The sequence below is a fragment of the Protopterus annectens genome, chromosome 6.part0, assembly GCF_019279795.1.
Source record: "Protopterus annectens isolate FY-2018-M chromosome 6.part0, PAN1.0, whole genome shotgun sequence".
In the NCBI taxonomy this organism is placed as follows: Eukaryota; Metazoa; Chordata; order Ceratodontiformes; family Protopteridae; genus Protopterus; species Protopterus annectens.
In genome coordinates this window covers 1,627,681,611-1,627,704,803 of record NC_056737.1, presented here as the reverse complement: position 1 = coordinate 1,627,704,803, position 23,193 = coordinate 1,627,681,611, and the positions used below count along the sequence as shown (strand labels likewise).

The following is a 23,193-nucleotide window of genomic DNA, read 5'->3' as shown; positions in this document are numbered from 1 at the left end:
CTTGGAGAGAGAAGCAGGAAGAATAATGTCTTTTTTTTTTTGTTGTTGTTTCTTACTTTTTTCTTAAATGTGGGGGGATGTCCAAGGAAGGGAAGTTCAACTGCATCCTTGGATGCAAGACAGCCTGTAGACTTTTGCTTTCTAAATACATTTTTGGAGACAAAAAATAGTTTCTTGGGATCTTAAGCACAAAGACTTGGCAAACAGAACACTTTTTAGTAGTATATTCAGATCCAACACACAAAAGATACTTTCTATACCTATCTTTATAAGAGATCTGAAGACCACAGTTATATTTTCCTACCTTAGATAACATTTTTTAAAAGAAAAAACTCATGATATGAGGAAAGTCCCCAATGGGGTACTTAGCTATCTTCAGTGAGGGGAAATGGATCCTTTTGTACAGCTGACAGACTGAGATTCATACAGAGTCTTCTTCATGGAGTGACTGCAAGAAAAATTCTGAGGATTTTCATGTCTTTGCATCCCTTAAGTACCAGCATGTAGTCTCATGCATAAGTCTAAGGTCAAATATATGACAGAAGCAGAAGGTGCATGTAAATGTTGGTAGACTGGCTGGGTGTATGGTGTCCTTGGCAAGTTAGCATTAGTGCAACAGTAATTTAATGATGAATATATATACAACAGTATATCGTCTATGATGGTAATTTTATTTTACAGACAGACTAATTGTGAAACTGTCAAAAATTAGCTCTGCAAAAATGAAAAATTTTCAGTGCGACATCCGATTATGGAGTACAAAAATCAAGGGAATTACATAGCCTGGCTCATTTAAGAATGACAAAGTAGCAGCCTTGTGAGCAGCTGAAATTCAATCCACTGAAACTGGAAATACTAGCTGCAAGTGCAGAGCACACAGTAAATCAACTCAGCCCATCCCCAGATGGCTCACTGATAGAACCCACTCAGTCAAAATAGGGGAAGCCACCGCTAGTAGTAGACTCGGAACGAGTGGTGTTCCCCAAGGATCGGTCTTGGGGCCTGTATTGTTTGGGATATACTTTTCTGAGATGCAAGCCAAAACCAGTGGTCTGTTGCCAACCAGGTTTGCAGATGACTGCAAGCTGGGTGCTGTCTTAAATTCCCCTAGTGATTTGGACATCCTCCAAGAGGGTCTTACCCAAACTAATGACTGGTGCCAGGAGAATGGCCTCAAACTGAATGCCAAGAAATGCATCATTATTCCCTTTGAGGAAAATTGCATTCCCACTAATTATCACATTAATAACAATATATTAAGCATGCAAGCAGTCGTGAGGGACTTGGGCAGGCAGGTTTATAGCAACCTGACTTTTGACCATCATTTTGCCTCCGATGTACAGAAGGCACACCTCATAAGTAAGGATATTTCATCCAGCAACAAGGAGGTTATAACATTTCCCTTTTAAGACCCATTATCGAGTACAATGCCCCCTTTGGCATGTACCTTGCCAAGCACATGCAGCAGCTGGAGAGACCACAGGGGTTCCTGACCAGGAAAATCCAGGGTCTCAAACGCCTGTCCTATACACATAGGCTTAAAGCCCTGACCCTCTACTCAGTCTCATGCAGACTGCTCAGAGGTGACCTGTGTCTGGCATACAAGGCCATCTCAGTGCCAGCCTTGATATAGTTGCTGCATATTTATAAGTCAAAATTCACTCCAGCAACCCACACACAAGGCCTAAACCTGGTCTGTGACATTAACAGAACTAGTTGGCGGGATAGATTAGACTCCCCCCATCTGTGGAATAGACTCCCTCTCCATGTTAACCAGAGTACCTTTCCAGCCCTTTTTAAGAAGAACATGGATGACTGGATGGGAAACAGAAAATATACCCCTTGGATCCCACGTGTCCCTGCTGGACAGGGGAAACATGTGCTGACTTTGTGGGAACATGGTCAAAATTCTTGGCTAGGGTTATAAGGGCCTCTGGGCCAACAGCCTAGTATCAACCTATGAACCTATAAACCTTCAGAGTAAGTTGTACTGGCAAAAGAGGAAAATAAAGTGCATGGCAGGATCTTGGAATAAAATGTTTTATGTCTAAATAAATGGGGCATCTACAGTCCAAATACCCAGAGTAACAGTATGAGCAACAAAAGACACATGGGGGAGCTAATAAATCTATCAACACAGTAGTTGTAGGCTGTCCTGAAACTGCAGCTGCTCCAAATTACCACAACAGCCTGTATATTATCATTGTATATGTTAGAGAAATGTTCACGAAGTGGGATACCTCATCATATATAACTATTACGCATTCAGTTGTTTGAGAAAAGCATTATGTAGGCAGTCCACCCCACTTAGGGCCACAGGATGGTCACCTTTTCAGACACTGTTGGCCAGAGTTTATTTGGACTGGGAAGGAAAGCAGAACAAGCTGATGGCAGCTTCTGATTATATCCAAGCAGATGCTCTAAGAATAATGTCTTTGACAGCACAGTACCCTGGGTATATGTGGTTACATGCAATCATGTATGGACGCATTCACAGGAGAAATGTAGCAAAGGTGAGACCCTAAAAAAATCAAAAAGAAATGCATTTCTCAGAGAAGTATAAAAACATTAAACCAAAAGTACTGTAGTTATACCAATGGTTATATTTAATATAATAATTAAAATACAATATGATGGTTATACTGGAGTTATACCAAAAAATAAAGAAAGACCACTCCTAATTAAATGCATAAACAGTTTTAATAAAATAAATAAGTAACAACTTTCATGTTAACACGGTAGACTTCATCAGGTTAAACACTCCACATGGAAAAATAAACAGCAGTTCAATTCATCATGACGCAGATAAAACAATGTAAACCACAATGCTTTATACATTTTTTGTATAGTTCTTTGAACATAACATAAAAGTAATGTGAAACAATTTACTTTGTACTATTTCCTATTTTTCTTAACTTTAAAACAGCTTTATAATTAGTAGCAGCATTAAGACCAGGTTTAAAGCTGGCATTCTGTTTAATTTGCCAGCAAACTTCTTTCTGTTTAGATCAACTTTCCTACTCTTTCATCTAAGATCAGACTTGGCATGGTCAACAATATAAAACAAACACATTTTGCTCCACTCAACAACAGTATGTTTTCCATATAAAAAGAGTGCATGCCTTACACTTGGTCACGTATACTACAAAATATGAGTTACAAGTAAAAAAGAGGATTATAAGAAACTTCTGTCAAAATACAATGAAAATTAAGTTGTTGTATCTTTTGGCTTTTCCCAGTTAGGGGTCGACACAGTGAAACTCCGGTCCGCTAATGATTGGCAGTAGTTTTTTACATACCGACTTGCCAGGCCTGACATACAACCTTCAACGAAGGTACGCCCATTCACGCATGTCTCCACACAAAAGACGCTTTAGCTGAAAATCGAACAGGACATCTTACTGTGAGGCGACAACGCTACCGCAGCACCACCACCGCAGCTTACAATGAAAATTAAGTGCATCTGCCAAATACCTGCACATATTGCAAAATAAACATTTAAAGGAACATAATCTTCGTTTGCATGTGATATCTAAAACCTCACCATGTTTAAACTTATTTTTTCACTTCAGTTCTCCTTTAATTAATAAATAATGGCTTATCACCCAGAATATGGTGCACTTCACAACTGTCTCAGAGAATCCTCCAATTACAAATTCATTGTCAACCAACAAAGTTAAAAATATGGCTGTTGCACAGCCCTTGTCACTGATATTCATTGCCTTTCCAAAAATATGTTAATGAAGTAGAGTGCTGCCATATTCACCTTCAACTTTTACCAGCACCTAAACAGCTACAGAGACAATTCAGTACTCATCAATCTTAAATATGTTAAATTTATGAAGAAACATGTCTGATAGAACTCCCTTATTAATAAACTGTATAACCAAAGAAGAAAATAATGGAAAGATGTAAGACATTCCCATCCCTTTATCTTAGGACCACACTGAAGCATGCCAGCCAGGAACTTAAGAGTACTACTAGCAAATGTAATAAGAGAACTATTAGAAAATATTGAGCGGAATATGAGCTTAAGGTCACTAAAGATATCAAGTGAAACTACAACTATTTCTTCAGTTCTCTCAGGAATTTAGGGAATAATATCCAGTAATGCACTGCATTCATCTAAACCCATCCAGCCATCCATCCAAAACTTTTTTTCAAATTTTTGCACATGAGGTCAGGGTGTCAGTTCCCCAGTGAAATCAATTACAGCCAAGGCTTACACTGCTGGGTGGCTCAGATATTTCATTATCAGTGATATAGCAGTCAAAATTAGCACCATCATTATCATGCCTACCACATCAGTATCCTTGAAAATTTAGTTTCCTCTAAAATTTCCTTGGAACAAGTCTTAGAATCCCTGTCAAAGGCTAAACATAATACTTCTGTGGGACAAGAAAACATACCAGATTGCATTCTTATCAGTGCCAAGTATGCACCGTCTAAGCCTCTACTTAAACTGTTCAACCTTAGCCTATCTAAAGAACTTATGCCTGATGTCTGGAGTACAGCATTTGTGACTCAACTACACAAGGGAGGCTCCTCTACACACCTAGATAATTATAGGTCCATTAGCCTAAACTATAGAATGTATCATAGCAGAACTCATTTCTACATAAATAGGCAACATATGCAGGGCAAGTCAAGTCTCCTGAACCTAGTATGCATCTTAGAAAGGGTGACAGAAGGTATGGACAGTGCTCATTCAGTGCACACTGCTTATCTTGAACTGGCCAAGGCCTTTGATACTATCCCCCATGCTATTATTAAGAAAACAGACAAACTTAATGTAACTCCTGTATTATTTGCTGGATTATAAATTGGCTAAACAACAGATCCCCAGTTGTGAAAGTTGCTAGTACCCCTTGGAAAATAAAATTGTAACTAGTGGGGTACCACAGGGTTAAGTGATGGCTCTGTCATGTTTGGCATTTATTTTGCAGACATCCAATCCAATATTTCAGAAATGCGGTTAACGCAGTTTGCAAATGACTGCAAGCTGGGCACTGTTATCTGTTCATTCACTGATAATAAACAGCTCCAGCAAGGACTGGAATATTTACATATCTACTGTATTAAAAAAGGTCTAAAAGTAAATGCAAAAAAAGTGCAGCATAATACTGTTTGTCAAAAAATCTATTCCTACCTCATATGCTATAAATGGTACTCTTATTTATTTCCAAGGGAATATACTTAAGATGTAAATAATTTATCCTACTGCTGCACTCAGACCCATCAATGAATAACAATGTCCCCTTTGGTTTCTATAAATCCAAGCATATCACTCAACTGGAAAGTCTCAGAAGGTACTTAACCAAGAAAATTAAAGGCATTAAATCCTTCAGCTACCCTAACAGATTAGCAAGACTCTCAATATGCTCCGGGGACTACAGGCTGCTCTGAGGTGACCTGTACCTCTCTTTCTGAACCACAAAAGACCCAATTCTGTTTGACTTCCTACTTCTTTGCAAAACCAGAGGTTCTATAATTATACTAGGGACCTGAATCTATAACAAGAACAACAAATAAACAAGACTCACTGGAGTGAGTTTCCTATCTCAACATATTCCTATAATTTGTAAAAGTTACCTCTACAAGTCAAAGTATTACTTTGACTACATTTAAGAATAGTCTTCATGACTGCCTGGTTAGACACAAGTTTACACCAGGGTTATTAAGTACAGCCCTGCTTGTTTTGGAAGGTGAGCACTAAACAGCCTGAAAAAGAAGGCATGAAAGTACATACATGTAAGTAAATTCATCAGAACAGTAGATGCTCAAATAGATCAGTGCTGCAGTATACAAAAACTATGTGAGATACATCTTGCTTTGGACTGGATATCCATCCAGTACACAAAGGATTTTGGGCACTTTCCTTGTGCACTACAGATCTGCTGAAACAGGCACATGCTGTTATAAAAGGAGACATATAGCCACCAAAATTCAGAGTTAGCTTGCCTCAACTGAGGGAGGCTGTAACTGGAAATATGGCAAGTACTAATTTTTACAGCTATGTCACACCAGAAAGAAGGTGAAGAGGACTCCAGCCCAGCCAATTGATAGGAGTTGATGAAAAATATATAAAAATAAAATAAATGAAAAGGGGGCAGGAGGAAGGGTGTTAGTTCCACAGCACTGATCTAACTAAAAGTCAACCGTTATGGCAAGTTTATTTACACAGCCATAGTTTGTTCAGCATTAGATCACTGTTGCAGTAGCATAAAGATATATGGAATGATTGCTAAAGGTTAAACAGATATGGTGGAGGATGCAGGACCACAGTCCAGAATACCCTAAAGAATTGAGCTAGTGAATCCACTTCTGTCTCTGGAAAATGAATCAGTTTTGCAATATTTAATGAAAATGTGCACTGCGGACCAAGTTACTTCTTCTAGAATGGCTCTAGAGTCCACCTCTTTCCTAAAAGCCACAGAAGTAACCATGGATCTAGTGGAGTGTGCCCTAACATTTGGAGAGGGGGAGCTTTTTCCATGGTGAGAACAGAAAACTGAATAGCCTGGGATAACCATCTGGATACTGTCTGTTTAGAAACTGATTATCCTTTCTTATTAACTTCACAAGGAAAAAAAGAGTCGATGTGCCAGTGTGAAATCGTTCGTCTTGTCCAAGTAGTATCTGGAGCTTTCTGTGAACATTCAGGGAATGTAATATTCTTTCTCCTCTGTTTTTAGGCTGGGGAAAGAAAACAGAAAGTTGAACAGACTGACAAAGTGAAATCAGATACCGCCTTAAGAATAAATTTTATTTTATTATTTATTTTATTTTACATTTGTTAACCGGCTAGTCCAACTGGATACATGTCCATTTTCAGTGGAGGCCCGAGGAGAAAAGCTCCACTATCTAATGCAAAGTAACAAAAGTACATTCCAAGTACATAGGCAGTTTAAGCTCCACTATCACTATAAATGAAGGGTTAGTTCTTAGAGTCACTCTATCATTATAAAAGAGCAAAAAAGGGCTGAACAGACATTAGGACTTGCAATTCAGTTAGTCCTAGCTGAGGTCAGAGCAATAAGTAAAGCTGTCTTCCAGGTGAAACATTAGGGAAGAACTAGCTGAAAGTTCGAATGGAGGTAAAGTTGGTTTCTTCAAAACAAAATTCAGATACCATGATGCAGCCATATACACCCATTTTAAGAAATGTGTTCCACTTGGAAAGAAATGGAAAATGGGGATTTAATGGCACACAATCTGAAATGGCTGAAAGATGTTCTCTGATAAATGTGTAAGACAGGTCAGAATTCAGCAATCCATACAGATACTGGAGAACCAGTTGCACCCCTTTCTGGGATGGGTCCTGGTCTCTGGTATGCCACCAAATAGAAAATCTTTTCCATTTGGATAAATATGATGTTCTAAAAGCAAGTTTTCTAGCCTTCTTTAATACCTGTTGTACATCCTCTGTAAGGAGGTGTTTAAATTGGATCAGAAAAGTATCATGCAGACTGTCAGATTCAAGTTCAGAATATTTGGGTGGAAGAGATATCTTGTTTTGTGTCAGGAGGTCCATTCTGTGAGGAAGCTTTTGATAATTTCCCTCGGCCAGGTGTATGAGAAAGGAAAACCTATGTTGCATGGGCCAAAAGGGAGTTACCAGGAAAACATTGGGAGACTCCTTCTTGAGCTTTAGAAGAACTCTAGTCAGGGGTGTGTGTGTGTGTGTGGGGGGGGGGGGGTGAAGGCTCAGAGAAACATTCTCATTCATGGGAAAGAAAAGGCATCTGTTTTCGAGGCCTGTTTGCAAGGAGTCCTACTGCACAACTTCTGTAAGTGTCTGCTGTGAATGCAGCCAAATGCTTCTACTCGAGGAGCTCCCTTCAGGTGGAAAATCTTTTTGAAGACTGCTGGGTTTAACATCCATTTGTGAAGGTCTGTCCTAGATCTGCTCTGTGAATCTGCAACAGTGTTCTGCTATGACAGAAGGTAGGTTTTCTGAACAGAGAGATCATGGCTAGTCTGTACAGAAGGTAGGACATGGCACCCCTAGTCTATGTATCACATTATTATAGTTTTGTCTGTGATCATCAAAAGTGGTCCTGGACTCCACAGCTGATTCAGGCCTTTTAAAGCTTTTATCAGGGCTATCAGTTATTTCAGCTTGATGTGTTTTTTTTTTATTTTTATTTCCTGAAGCAGGGTCTCAAATCCCCTGCACTTTGATTCCTTTGGAAACAACTCTCCAAGCAAAGTCTGACACACCAATTACAGGCTGAGTTGAAATGAGCAGGGAAAGAGGTTTAGCTGCATCTAGGTTTCCCACCACAGGAGTTCTTTCTTAACAAATCCCAGAACTGGCACAGGCAAAGACAATGGATGCTGGTGTGGATTTCAAATGGATTCAAGGAACCACTGGATTTCCTCATACAGAGTCTGGTTAAAGGGCCTAGTAGGATAATTAAAGCCATACAGCACAGAATTCTGAGGTATTCCTTTGCAGTGGTCATGAATTGATAAGCTAAGTCTAAGAACTGTAGCTGGTAGAACAATACCTTCTCTGATGGGAGACAGGCCATCTTGAGTGATGTGTCAGACAGACATCCCAGACATGTTAACCTGTGACACTGGGTTAAGAAAGATTTCTCCAGGTTTAGATTGGAACCTAGTTTTTGAAAAAGGTTGATGATGAAGAGAAGGTATGTCTGGGTGTCTCTAAATGGTTCTGATAAGATATGGCAATCATCCGGGTAGGAATAAATATAGATTCACTGTAGTCTACAGAAGGCAACTACTGAAGCCCAGGCATGTTGCAAGAAAAACCTTGGAGTTATGGAGAGTCCAGAGGGAAAGGATATAAATTGAAAATGTAACTCAGACACAAAAAAGCCTTAAATAACACCTGACATATTTGTGGACTGGGATATGATGATAAACTTCCTTGAGATCTAGAGTTACTAGAAAAGCCTGGCTTGGAAGAAGTGGAAAAAGACTATAAGGTTAACATTTTGAACTTTGGGATTTTTTAGAAACAGTGTTTAGAACTTTCTTGGGTGTTAGAAAAATCCTGGAGTAAAACCCCTTTCCCCATTGGGGCTGGAAAACACGTTCTCTAACACCTTGAACATGCATTTATGACTGAATCTGAGAAATCAAGTGTGTTTGATTCTTTGGATGAAGAGGGGTTCCTGGCCTTGGAGGAAAAGACTCCCACTGCCTTTTGTAATCTTATTAGATTTTTTCTAGCACCTAGGCATTTTAGGGCAAGAGACAGACTGCATGCTAATCTGACAGGATGTCTGGATAGCCGTACAAATTTCTTTGATTGGCTGGTCTCCTGGGGGGCCATAATTCTTTCTCTTAGTGTTCCTCTACCAATTATTTTTATAGGTGTTTTCTAGATCTTTCCTGTCCTGGTTTAAAAGGCTTCCTGAAAATGGTCCTGGAGCTAGATGGATATGTTTTGCTACACTTAGGGACTGTTGACTGAAAAAAGGTTGTGTCTTTTTTTCTAATCACTTTAGGACGTCAGCAGGGAAGCCACTAAAAAGGGCATACTTCTCTAGGCGATCATTAATAATCTGGGATTTAACATTCTCAGGAAAATTCTATAACCTGAGCCAGGCATGTCCACAGATTAAAGAGCCTGTGGCTGAAGCTCTACAGACAACATCAACAGCATGATAGGAGCACTTTAAAGTACATTTTGTGACCTGAGATGCAGTTGAAAGCAAGATAGTCAATGATTTATAATTGGAAGCAAGCAGATTCAAATAAACTGATGCATGTCAGAAAATGTGGAAAAGGAGGACTTTGGCCATATATAAACCTAACAATTTATAGCTCCAAAGAACAGAGTTGAAGATGTATAGACTTTCTTGTCAAATCTGTATAATGCCATGCTATCATTGAAGTTAGTAGAGGCAAAGGACTTGGAAGCTCCATCCTTATCCACAGAAATGACAGCAGAGTCTGACACAGGATTTCTGAAAATATATTTCTGTGATTATGGCACCTTATAAATCCTGTTATGCTTTATAACTGGAGGTGTTGACTATCAGGGGATGAATATGCTGAAAAGAATGTATCCTCCAAAGCCCCCAGAACAGGAGGAATTGCTAGAGATCATGGGAATTGACATTAAGGAGACCATAACATCTCTTCTGAGTTTAAATGTCTTTTTACTCCAATTTAAACATGCCTTTCATTTTATAAATAGTGTTTTAGAAAGGAATTTCCTCAATAAGAGAACAGGAAGAGACATTTTCTTCAGATTCTTATTCAGACTGGACTGGTGAGGTCCTCTTCTGAATCAGAGAGAAACTTCCTTGGGAGAAACGGGAGATCTTTTTCTCTTAGAATGCATGGACACTGGTGTAGAGGACTGAACAGGCTGAAAAGCACTAAAAAATACTTTTGCAAAATTGTACCAGCCTTCTAGGGACAGATTAACACTGGTAGGAGTAGAAAATGAAAAAAAGGTGTTTTTTGTGGCAGGGGTAGGTGGGGGATTTCTTCTGGGAGTATCCCTCTTAATAACTGTTGACATATCTGATGTCCAGACCTCCATGAGAAACCTTGCTACCTCCTTTCTTATTAAGATGTGAGATATGCTCTTGGTTCCACTAGGCAAAAGAAAATGACATTCTCCCTTGCCAGCAGCAGCCCGATGTCTGGTCGTAGTGGATGTGACTGATTCCTGATCCCATAGCAGTTCCTTGTGGAGCAACACAAGAGGAGTCAGGAAGACTGGACTGTTGGTTCAAGGGCTCCATGAGGTCACAGCAGACTCACTGGTCTCAGATCTGGAAAAAGATGTGGATGGCAAAGTTCCTTTCCCATCCTCTCTACTGGTTATTTTCATCTTTGCTTGAAAGTAGATGTCTGACAAAGAAGAACAAGTAGCCATGCAGGACACTGTGAGGGCTTTGAGACACTGATTCTCAATAAAGAGATCAAGACTGGTAAGTTGATTATGAAGTTTCAGGTGTAAAAGAAAGTCAAACGTATGACTAGACATAGAGAGACACTTCAAACAAAAGAGACAAGCTGTGTGGGAATCCTTGCATGAGATTTGTTTACCACAAGCACATTTTCTTCTTCTGCTAGACAAAATTTAAAACATTTCTAGAATTACTAGTCAAAATATAAAGCAAGGTCCCTACAGGGCACTTATCTGCCAGGAAAGCTGAAGTATAAGCCAACCATAAAAACTAAAGTTGCAGTACAAATGAGACATCTGACTGAACTCTTCAATGGCAAGAAAGTTCTGAATTTCACCCATATGTTTCCTTTTATACCAGTACACTCATACTTCACTGTATATATGGTGCATGAGGAAGATGTCCAAAAGCTTTTGTTCACTGGTGGGATGTCCAGTCTTAGGCAGGATACATACCATATAGCTTTATGCTACAGTAATGGTGAACTAAACAATGAACATCTTTTTTGTATGCCTGCTTAAAGGTGTATATGGCAAAGTATTTTTTGGTCCTCGATCATTTGCCTAGTATTATTCTTGTATTTCTAATAAGAATTACAAGACAGGTAAAGGGGCTCATGAATCAGCAACATTATGATAGCAAGATGTTAAACAGATTATAAGATGAGAATTTGTATTAATATGTTAGTATGACAGATATAAAAAGGCTTATAGATATGTTGATGCATGGCTGTATGACTATTATGTTAATGGTAACATTTCTGAATAAAACGTATGAGTATATGCTGATCAAAATGAACATAAAGCACAGTTTTGTTAGTAAACAAAGGTATGGCATCTAGATCCAAAGAAGTCATTGTAGTCAGCATTTATTAGACCTGTCACTGAGTACGATGGCCCCTTTGGTATGTACCTAACCAGGCATAGCTAACAACTGTAATTTCCATAGAGGTTCCTCACCACAGAATACAGGGTGTAAGTAATATGCTATGCAGATAGCCTCAAGGCCACATCGCTGTATTCTGTCTCCTATAGACTGTTAAGGGGAGATCTATGCCTGTCATACAAGGCATTGGCAGACCCCACTCTGATGAACCTCCTGCATATCTGCAAAACAAACGGCACCAAACTTATCAATTCCAAATATAAATAGAAACTGCTGGAAAGATAGGCATGTATCCCAGAGACTACCCCTTCTCAGAGACAGGATCCCCATCCATGTGAAGCAGAGTTCCTCCCTAACCCAATTCAAGTGTAACTTGGACAAATGGAAGGGGAACAGGAAATTCATGCCTGGTTTGGCACCTATGTCTCTAATGGATACAGGCAGCCTGTAAATGGTTCATTCGCCAGGCACTTGCTTGCTAATGTTTCACCTCCCAAGTCCCTACGTACACTTAAGTGTATCAGAACTTGTCAGACATTTGGGATGCATGGCTAGGCTTAAAAAGGCCCTTGTGGTTGTTAGTCTAGTACACACCTACGAACCTATAACAGTAAATGTTTGAATGATCACTGCTGCAGTAACCTTAAGTATATGGGTAACATCCTTATAAGGATATAACAGCTGTACAACTTCCAAAGATTCAGGGTACCTTCCAGATGCTCAATACATTAAGCAGCTTGAGCTGAGTTGGCTAACTACACACACACATACATACATACACAGCTTGGCATAATCAAAAAAATAAGGGGGGTGGAGGGACTACTGCAGCAGTGATCATACGAACATTTACTTTCATGGTAAGTTTATGTACACAGCTATACCATCTTCATATCGATGACTGCTGCATTTCCTTAGTTACATGGTTTCAAAATTTGGGAGGTGGAAGGGGAAGGGTCTAGAATCCCCTAAAGAACTGTCCTAGCAATGCCTGAATTAAACCTGGAGAAGGAATCAAGCTTGTAGTGTTTTTTAAAAGTATGTACAGAAGACAAAGTTGATGCTTTTAGAATACTTCTAGAATCCAACCCTTTCTAAAAGCCATAGACAAAGCCAAGGCCCTGGTAAAACGAGCTTTGACCCTGCTTGGAATAGTTTTGTTGTGGTGAGAACAACAAATGGTAATAACCTAAGATAACCATATGGAAATAGTCTGTTTTGACATAGGTTGTTCCTTCTTACCTTTTAAAGAAAGAAATGAACAACTGATCTGAAGATGTGAAAGATTTTGTTCTCTCAAGATAGTGCCTGAGATATCTGTTGCCATCCAAGGTATGAAGTATCCATTCTCCCCAAAGTTTAAATTCGGGAAAGAAAACAGGGAGAGGGATAATTTGGCTTAAAGTAAACTCAGATACCACTTTAGGCATAAAAGAAGGATTAGTTCTCAAAAAATCCTGTCTCTGTTGAAAATGAGATAGGGTTTACTCGCCATAAATCTTGCAACTAAGATACTTCCTTCCAGCAGAGGTCAGAGCAATTATTAAAACAGTTTTCCACTTTAAGAATGTCAACTCAGACTGATAAGCTGGTTCAAATGGAAAAAGTGTTAGCTTCTCTGACACAAAATTAAAATCCCAAGGAGGAGCCACTGTTTTTTTCACATAAGAACGCATTGAAAGAGGGAGTTCCATGGGAAGACAAATGAACCTTGATGGAGGAGTAAGAAAGGCTGAAGGATAGTAACTTACACAAATATTGTAAAACCACAGAAACAGTAGCCTTGAATGGGTGCTGTTTATGTTGTTGGCACTAACCAGAAAATGTTTTCCATGTCCTAATATATGATTTTCTAAAAGCAGGCTTTCTTGCTTACATTAGTACCTTCTGAAAGTTCTCAGTAAACAGATGCCTAAAGGGAATTAAGACCTTATCATCCAGGCAGACAGCTGAAGTTGACTGAGATCGGGTGTACCAAACATCCCATTCTTGTGTGAGTAGATCCATTCTATGAGGAAACTTATGGTAAGTGCCCCTGGCCACTTCCAAAAGAAGGGAGAACCACTATTTTGGATGAGACAGAAGGAAGACGCTATAATGACCTTGGGGGAATTCCTTCTGAATCTTCAGAAGTACCCTGGATATCAATGGAAAGGGTATTAAAGCATACTAGAACATTCCTGTCCAGGAACAGGAAAAGGCATCTGTCTTCCAGGCCTTCATGCATGGAGTCCTGTAGCAGAATTTTGCCAGCTGATTGTTCAGAGAGGAGGCAAAGAGGTCTACTTGAGGAAGTCTCACAGATAGATCAAATCTTGGAAGACCTCCTGATCTAGTTTAAATATGTGTGAGTCTGCCTTTAACCTGCTCAGCTTGTCTTGTCATACAGTTTTGCTCTGACAAGATGTAGGATACGTATAGAGTAAGACTGTGTTGTAAAGGTATAGCCTAAGCTAATATGGCTAGTCTGCAAATGGGGTAAGACCTGGTTCCTGCTTGCTTGTTGATACATCACATGACTGTGGTATTGTCTTTTACAAATTGAATAGGTCCAGGAGACTAAAGGTGATTCAAAGAGTTGAGTATCTTGATAAGACCATCTCTTTTTTTATTTATCTGCTTGCATCTGTCCTTGGTGTCCCAAATACCTTGCAGTTTTATTCTCCTTAAAACTGTTCCCCCAGCAAAGTCTAAAGCATCTGTAGTGATTGACTGTTTTTAAACAGGGTGGGGGAGAGGATATCTGGATTTAGGAATATTTTCTGTCTCCACTAAGTGATTTATCTTCTGACAAATTCCAGCACTGGGATTTGAAAAGATAGTGAGTGTTGGTGCTGCAACCAAAGGGACTTCAGATAGCATTGTATCTTTCTCATGTGGAGTCATGCCAGGGAATCATGAGAATCACAGATGCCATGAGACTGAAACTCCTAATGTACTCCCTTGCAGAGACCAAAGTCTGAGTGGAAACCCCTAGAAATATATTTAGATACAAATCTATTTTTTTACCTGCAAAACAAAAGTTCTTTGAACTAAGGTGTCTTGCAGACATGCTAGGAACACAATCCTGTGTGATGGAGCCAAAACCAACTTTTAAATGTTCTCTTGGAATCCCAGCTTGTGTAAGACATTTCTCACCCAATTTAAAGATTCTTGACACTTTGAAAAAGACTATACAAATATAAGCAAGTTGCCTAATGTGGAAAACGTGGATACCCTGTTGCCTACAATGAACTATAACTGAAAAAAAAAAAACACAAAAGCAACTGAATAATAACAAAAATGAGCTGGAGAGGAATGGAAACTCCACACTATAAACAACACGACAAAATATAATGTTAGCACTTTCAATGGGTCTACTTCATGATGTCGAAAGCCGACAATATCGAAGCTGATATTGTCAGCACCACAACATCGAAAGCACAGAACATCGTGCAGGTAAACAAAAATCTCCATAGGGGGAGATTTCCAATTACCTCAATGTAGTGCGGTCTCGGAGTTGGAATATTTAAGTAGGGGGGGTGTGGTGGGTGCAGGGGAGCTTGCCCCCCTGCCTACACTAGTTAGTTTTTATTTTTGTTTTTTTTTTAAACGTTATTCGATGTTTTACTACATCGATCACTAGAGGTCTACCTTTAGTGAATCGATGTAGTAAGATTTTGATAACATGATATAGATGCCTTTCATTCACAAATTGGTTTAGGAAAGAAAGATCCAAAACTGGTATCCAGGCATTTTCTTTCTTTAGCATCAAAAACATTCTTGACTTAAAATTGTTCCCATACTGGGATGAAGACAAAACTGCCTGTATTACTCATGGAGACAACATATGTTGAAAGACGGGGAGAAATAGAGGAATCTGTTCTGGTGGATGAGGAATTACCCCTGAAAAAGGAAGAATTTCCTCCCACTGCCATCTGTAACCTTGATTAATTATTTTCAGAACCCATTTGTCTGAAGCAAAGAGAAGTAGAGATTCAGACTTTCTGGAAGGGAAAAGTCACCGTGCCCCCTCACTCTGGCAGTCCCTTTGTTTTGTGGGGATTCCTGTCTACTTTTTGGAACTCCCTTGCTATTGCTTCTTAAATTAATTACCAGCATTATGCTGAGACAGTTTATTTTGTTTCTTGTCAAAATTGGATGAGGGAGTTAGAGAATCCCTATGAAAATTTGGAAAAGGAGAGCTGAAAATTTTGAGTGATTACCTGTATCAGTGTACCCCTGTCATTGTACAACAAAGTTACCAACAGGTAAGTCTAGCCAAAGAAGACTTTAAAATTTCATTTTTAAAACAATGAGTAAAAAGGTCACACAGACAAACCAATCAGTTTGTCTGACCAACCAAAACTACAAGAAAATTCTAGCCAAGCTACAGTTTCCACTGTGTGATTCATTAAACCTCTTGTATTAGAGGCACATGGGATATGTGCAAATGACCCCTTAAGGACATCAGGCATTTTGGCTATATGGCAGTTCTGAATGCCCATGACATTTTTTTCTTTTTAAGTCTGTTATGGAGAAGTTCAAGCTAATAAATCCAAACCCTGCTAGCTGTTGATATGCATGTTTCAGCCTTCTTATGTCATATATTATATATTTCATATATCCCATGCACCTCTAATACAAGAGGTTTAAGGAATCACACAGTGGAAACTCTAGCTTGGCTAGAATTTTTTGTAGTTTTTAAAATTTCATTTTTCACATCATCTGGGTGATTCTTAGAACACAGCCAGGCAAACCTCCTCAAAACAGTACCAGGGCCATAGTCCTGGAAGAAGTATCAACAGAGTCACACACACACGCACACACACACACTGTAAACAATGAGTTGTGACTTATAAGATGAAAGAAACCTAACCATTTAATGCAGATATTTCCTCACAAGATGAAACTGCAGCTAAAACATTCCTCAAACTTTCACAATTAGTCAGAAGAATAACAACACATGAGCCTGACAATTCAAAATTCTAAAATTAAAAGTTTCAGAAGCATACACTTGTTTCTCATACCTAAGAATTATTTTCTCATCCTTGACAGAAAGTGTAAGACTGGAATTAACTAAATGTTTAGCAGCAGTAGTATTAACTAAGCCTGTAGCTCTGGGTCAAGTTCGGTTTAGAATGAGTATATGAAAAACTTAATAGGTTGAGGATCTTTATACATTCTATCTGCTCTTTTAGGGGCAGCAGGCTGATTATCAGGGAAATTACAAAGGCATATACATCCTCCTGTGCTGACAACACAGGACACATGGGATAAGGTTCTGGAAATTTCATTTGTAACAGCTCATAGTATTTTCTGAGGGACTGAGAAACCTCAGTGCTCTCCCACTGAAAGCACTGACAAATTCTGGAAACAGTCTCAGTGAAAGAGAAAACCCCACAGGGAGACTCTGATATTGTACTCACAGAAATCTAAAGGAATAACTCTGAATCTTTCCTTTCATGTTCCTGTCCAGATTCAGACTCTTGAATCTTTTCAGGAAAGGAGGTATCACTTTTTGTTTTACCAGAAAACAAGTTTCAATAGCCTGAGCTAGACTATGAGCCAGATCTAGTAAACTACTCCTGTGGAAGGACATTTCAACAGAAGCAGATACATGTTTACTTTTCTATTTCTTTTCCATGGGAAAATGGGGCCAACAAGATTGTTAATGGTGACAGCAGCAGCAGCTTCCCCCAGCTTCAACATTCTGACTAAACAGGGAAAACGTCCGAGCTCCCTTTCCCAGGACTGACAAGAGTTGTGCTCCCTTGCCCATTCAGGGAACTCCAGCAACGACAGACGATGTGGCTAATCCCAGGTCCATAGTGGCTTTAGGATCTATACCAGAGGAATTTGGGGTAAAAGTTAAGTAGTTTGAGGAAACAACTTTGGCTACAGCAGAATCACCCACCCGTGACTGAGGTAAATTGCTAGCCTGCTATGGTGGTAAAAGCTGTTCATTTAATTTTTCTTTGTGTGTGTCTGGAAGAAGGACTAATGGTTTATTCCAGGGTTAAATCAAACATATTGCCTGCTTCCCAGGGAAAACAATCAGCACAAGCTGGTAACATTTTTAAAACGTCACTTTTTTTAAAAAAGACACAGTAAAAAGGACGGTAATACACTTTGCCATCCCCAAAAAGTAAAATAAACACAATTTCTTCACAGAAAAAAATCAACTATTTTTAACAACTTATAAACTGACAGGAAAAAAAGTGTTCTGTTGTTTATAAATACAGTTAAGTCTTGTAACAGTTCATTAAAACACAAGCTCCCAGATTAAAAAAAAAACCTTTCCTAACCATGAATGTACATGTAAAGAATACATTTAAAATGTGAAAGGTACTTTCCCCAAAAGGAATTTATCTGCCCAAGCACTAGAACAGCACAAACCGACTGTCAATCCTCAAAAGCCCACAAAGGAGCACTCTCCTCGGGGGCAGGAAAGCTGTGAAGGACTTAGTTCTCAAACCTGTCTTTTTAGGTAGCTCAGCTTGAGCTGCCTAATGGTTTGAATGGGTGGAATGTGCCCTAAAGCTTTGGAAGCTGGCCAGTTGTTATATCCTTGGTAAGCTATAACTCATATAGCTAAGGCTATTGCAGCAGTAATAAATATGATGAACATCTGGTAGCATATTTGGCATTGCAAAAGGGCAGAAGAATTTCAGTGATCCCCTTTAAGACCAAAAGCTGCAACCCATTTGTCCAAGCTGGAACATATTGTAAAAAAAAAAAATGTAGATGCATCATCAGTTAATGCACAGCGGATCTTTTGTATTTGAAAGATGCTTTTTTATTTTTTTGGAAAAAAAAAATAAGGAAGGAATAGTGAATGATTCAGGAAATTTATTTGGTGAATGTGGATATTAAAGTGTTACACACGGTCATCCCTTTTTTTTTTTAATTTCTCCAAATCTTTTGGGTTTCTAACAGCATGATGGGAATGGACCCCATTCCTAAGTCAAACTACGATTAAAGTTCATGAAATTAGTATTGATTCACTCTTTGATGTCAGCCAAAAGTGCTCTTTGCAGCACCTGCAATGTGCCCAGTAATGATTCCTTCTGTAATTTGTATGGAGTTCCATTTATTTATTTTATTTAACATTTGTTTACTGGGAAAGTCTAACTTGGAATGAAGCCAATATTCAGTGGAGGCCCAGGGAGAAATGCTCCAGACGCATGTCTTTGAATTGTGGGAGGAAACCAGAGGAAACCCACACAAATGCAGGGAGGACATTCAGACTCCACACAGAAGGCACCCCAGCCGAGAATCAAACAGGAGAACCTCTTGCTGTGATGCGACAATGCTACCGCTGCACCACTGCACCGTCCACTACATGTATTGGTAGCATATCTAAATATGACTGCAGAATCTTTTTTTTATAAGACCCTTTGCTCCTGCTACTATTGGAACTATCTGGGTATCTTTCTTCAACATTGCTCTCGTTTCTGCTTACAAACCCTGGTATTTTATAACTTTGTGTCTCTCTGTGTGCAGGACACTGTAGTCACTGTGTCTGGCAATTTCAATGATCAATGTTACTTTTGTCTTCTTTTCTTGGACCACTACTTCCGTTTTTCTACTATCTATCTTTTGAACTGTTGGTAATGGATGATCCCATGTGATGTAAACTTCATCACTTTCTATGATGTCTTGTGGCTCATGTTTCCAAAGTTTTTCAGCCACTTCAATACCATAATGTTTGCACAATCCCCACTGCAGCAAGCTCGCCACATTATTATGCCTTTCAGTATACAATCCTTCTACCATTAGTATGTCACAACCAGCAACGAGGTGTGCAACTGTTTCCAATTCTGTTTTGCAAAGCCTACATTTGTTTCTCCCCCCATGTTCAATGGACTTTGTAAACCAACATGTACATAGTCCACTACCTTGGGCCGCCAATATTAACCTTTCATCTCTTGGTTTAAATTCATCTCTCCTTAACCATTCCTGCATTCGTTCCTGATCAACATGAGGTTCTTCCAGAAATTTTCTATACTTGCAACTATATTTATGCTTTTTCCACATTTCTTGCCTTCTCATCTGGTCATTCACCTTATATTCTTTCTTTTGTTTTTTGACACATTCAGTTGCTGCCTGATTTTTATCTACTTGTGATTTGGTTTCCATTCCTGCTTGATGCCGATATGCTTCTGCTAGATTAAGCAAATTCTCTTCATGTTTCAAAAGTTTTACTACATTTGGGTCTTGTGAGGTCAGCAGATATGTGTGGAGTCCCACAATTTCAGATCTATACATATAATCAATTTCAAGGAGGCCCATCCCTCCTTCCGAATGGGGAATATATAATCTTGGTATGCATCGATTTTTATAAATCATTTGGTGAGAATGAAGCACTTTTCTTGTTTTTCTATCTAATCTATCCAGCACCTTTTGGAGCCAGTCAATCACTCCAAAACTGTAGGTTAGGACAGGAAGAGCAAATTAATTTATAGCTTGGATTTTATTCCTACATGTTGATGCTGTTTTCAGGATTAATTTAAGTCTTCTGAAGTACTCCTTACTAAGTTTTATTCACATTTGTTCATGTTTTATTGTTGACCCTTCATCCATTCCCAAATATTTTATACATTCCTTCTTGCTCAAGTTCTTTTATATCACATTCTTGCCCCAAACGGATGTTTTCCTGATGCTGCAATTTTCTTGCTTTAAAGGTTGCTTTTGCACATTTATCAAGACTAAATGACATTCTTCTATCATCTGAAAAAGTTTTGACAATTTGCAGTTGTGCTTTCAGTTCCTCATCTGATGAGCTATGCAGTTTCAAATCATCGACAAAGAGAAGATGAGAAGTCTTTGCACTTTGTTTTTTTTTTCTATGAACCAAATTATAGCCATGACCTAAGCTGTTAAGTAGACAGCTTAATAGGTTAAGGGCAAGGCAGAATAGCGGTGGTGACAAAGAGTCACCCTGGAATATCCCCCTTTGAATTTTTATCCTTGGGATAATAAGTTGTCCTTTATCATGGCTTAATTGCAAAGTGGGCTGCCACTATTTCAAGGTGACTGTAATGTAGTCGATCAGTGTAGGGTGTATCTTATACATTTTTAAGCACTGTTTACACTGTGGATGTGGAGTTGGTAGCTAATTTGCTTTTAGAAGGCAATGAATATTCAGTGGATGAGATTATACTTTTATTGGAATATACAGAACTGGTTTAATTAATAATCATTCAGTGTTCTATAAACAGTGCTTTCAACAGCTCAAGGTTGTGGCTATGGGAGGGGGTACTATGGCCCCTATTTTTGCTAATTTGTTTTGGGGATATTAAGAGTAAACCAAAATATTTCAGCACCCATAATTTTGTAAATTGAAATATCTGATCATTTTATTAACAATATTTTTTTGCAACAAAGAAGAATTAGAGAGAATGGTATACATTATGAACACTAGTACTTAATTTCTGGAATTTTCAATACATTCTGACATATTTAATATAATTGTTCTAGATGAGCCCATGGAGTTGGTACATTAGACATGCACAGTGGAAACTTGCTATGTTTCACCCACAATTCCTCTTACTTTACTATATATTTGTTTTAGTTTATTATTCTTATTGAGCTTTCTGCACCTTTGAGAAATTATCTCTAATACAGTAGCAAAACATGTTTTATTGTATTAGTGATACTCTTTCTGCACAAGGCTATAAGGGTGAAAACAATAAAAACACCACGGAATTTGAGCAGCAATAAATTAAGCCCATATTAAATATAAAATAAGCCCATATTGAATGAACAACATTATTTAAACAACTGCCATACCAAGAACTTGTGTTTCAGAGTATGCAGCCAAGTCCAGAAGGTTTAGGATTGTTGCTTGAAAGTGTTTGCATAGTTTTTGTAAACCCCAAGCAGACTTCAAATAATTTTTCCTCAGGTAGATGATAAATGTTGGAGATGTGATAGAGAAGAAACTTAACTGGGAACATATGTTCTGGGAGGGTAATGAACTGGTAGATTTTAAAAATTCCCTACAGAAATATTGGTGAGCAAATGGCTGTAAGAAATGATTCTTTTGAACTGGTATACAGGATGTGGATTGCCTAGACAAAGTAAGGCTTTTTATGTTTAATTCTGTTGGCTGCCTACAATGTAATTAATAGAAAATGGAAATCAAATTCTACATCAACTGTTTTAGAGGTATTGAACATTACAAAAGAGATAAGAGAGATAAAAGAACTGGAAGAGGGATCTTTAGAAAATGGAAGGAGCAAATTACATTGAGGTAAATGGAAATTGTGAGAACAATACATGCTTAATAGTGTTTGAGTGGAGGAGGCGTGAGGTTTAAGAAAAGGCAGGAATTCAGCAATTTTTTGAAATGTTGGACTGATGATAGTAGCAAAGAAAGTATATATATATATATATATATATATATATATATATATATATATATATGTGTGTATTGTATTTTAATGGAAAAAAATGTTAAAATAGTTTGTTTTCTTTCTGTTATTGTACATTTGCCTATGTCTTGAGTGCTATTTTAATAAAGGTGTTAAAAAAAAAGAAATTATGTTTCAAAAACTTTGATAAGAGTAATCTCATATCAACCAAGTGACTATAAGCCTTCTTACGTATTGCCAGCAGACGTCTACTGTATCCAGCAGTTCATGAAAGATTTATTTAACACTCAGCAAGTTTTCAGTGATTTAGTTAGCACAGTGTTTTCAGAAATCTGCTTTGGGCATTTTGTGGCATTCCATTGTGGATTAATAATTGTTGTGTTTTCCACTTTGTGACTATTCTCTATAATAAGATATTTAATGTAATAAAGCAATTAAGATCTACTTTATCCTTAGTGCAGCATAATTATTTCAAACATGGCATACAGACTTTAGAACTGTAGCAATTAAACTTTTCCAAAATGGGAAGAAAAGCACTTTTATTTCATTTAATACATAAATTACATTACAGACACTATGAACAAATACCAAGGTATATATACACTGACATTTTCCTTATACAGTGGCAACTTGCAAGTGAATACAATTCCGACATTTTATGTATAACGAAGTGTTAATTGGCTCAAGCTGGTGTTTTGTTAATGTTCATCATTCCCACTACTGCAGTAACCTTTAGGCTATATAGGTTGTATCTTGTGGGCCCCCTACCACACTTCCACTCTGACTGCCGAATGGAAAGGCTAACAGCAGGAAAATCAACAGTCAAAGTAGAAAATCTTCTGGACTTTTGTGCATAACCAAAAAGAAGTAACATGCTTATCCTGAACTAAACAAACACAAAACAACTAGCAAACTATTTCCTAACATAGAGTATATACAATAGGAGGTTATGGAGGGGTGTGTGGCTACTGCAGCTGTGAGGTATTCTAACATTTACTGTTATAGGTAAGAGCAACTTACACATCCGTACTATGTTCATCATTCCCACTGCT

The 23,193-nt window shown here is 38.4% G+C and overlaps 1 protein-coding gene across 1 annotated transcript in view; it reads right to left on the bottom strand.

The window, feature by feature from the left end:
• Positions 1 to 23,193, bottom strand: part of DNAH7 (dynein axonemal heavy chain 7) — a 4,771,155-nt gene that overhangs the window by 677,153 nt on the left and 4,070,809 nt on the right. The gene's annotated exons all lie outside the window — the stretch shown is intronic.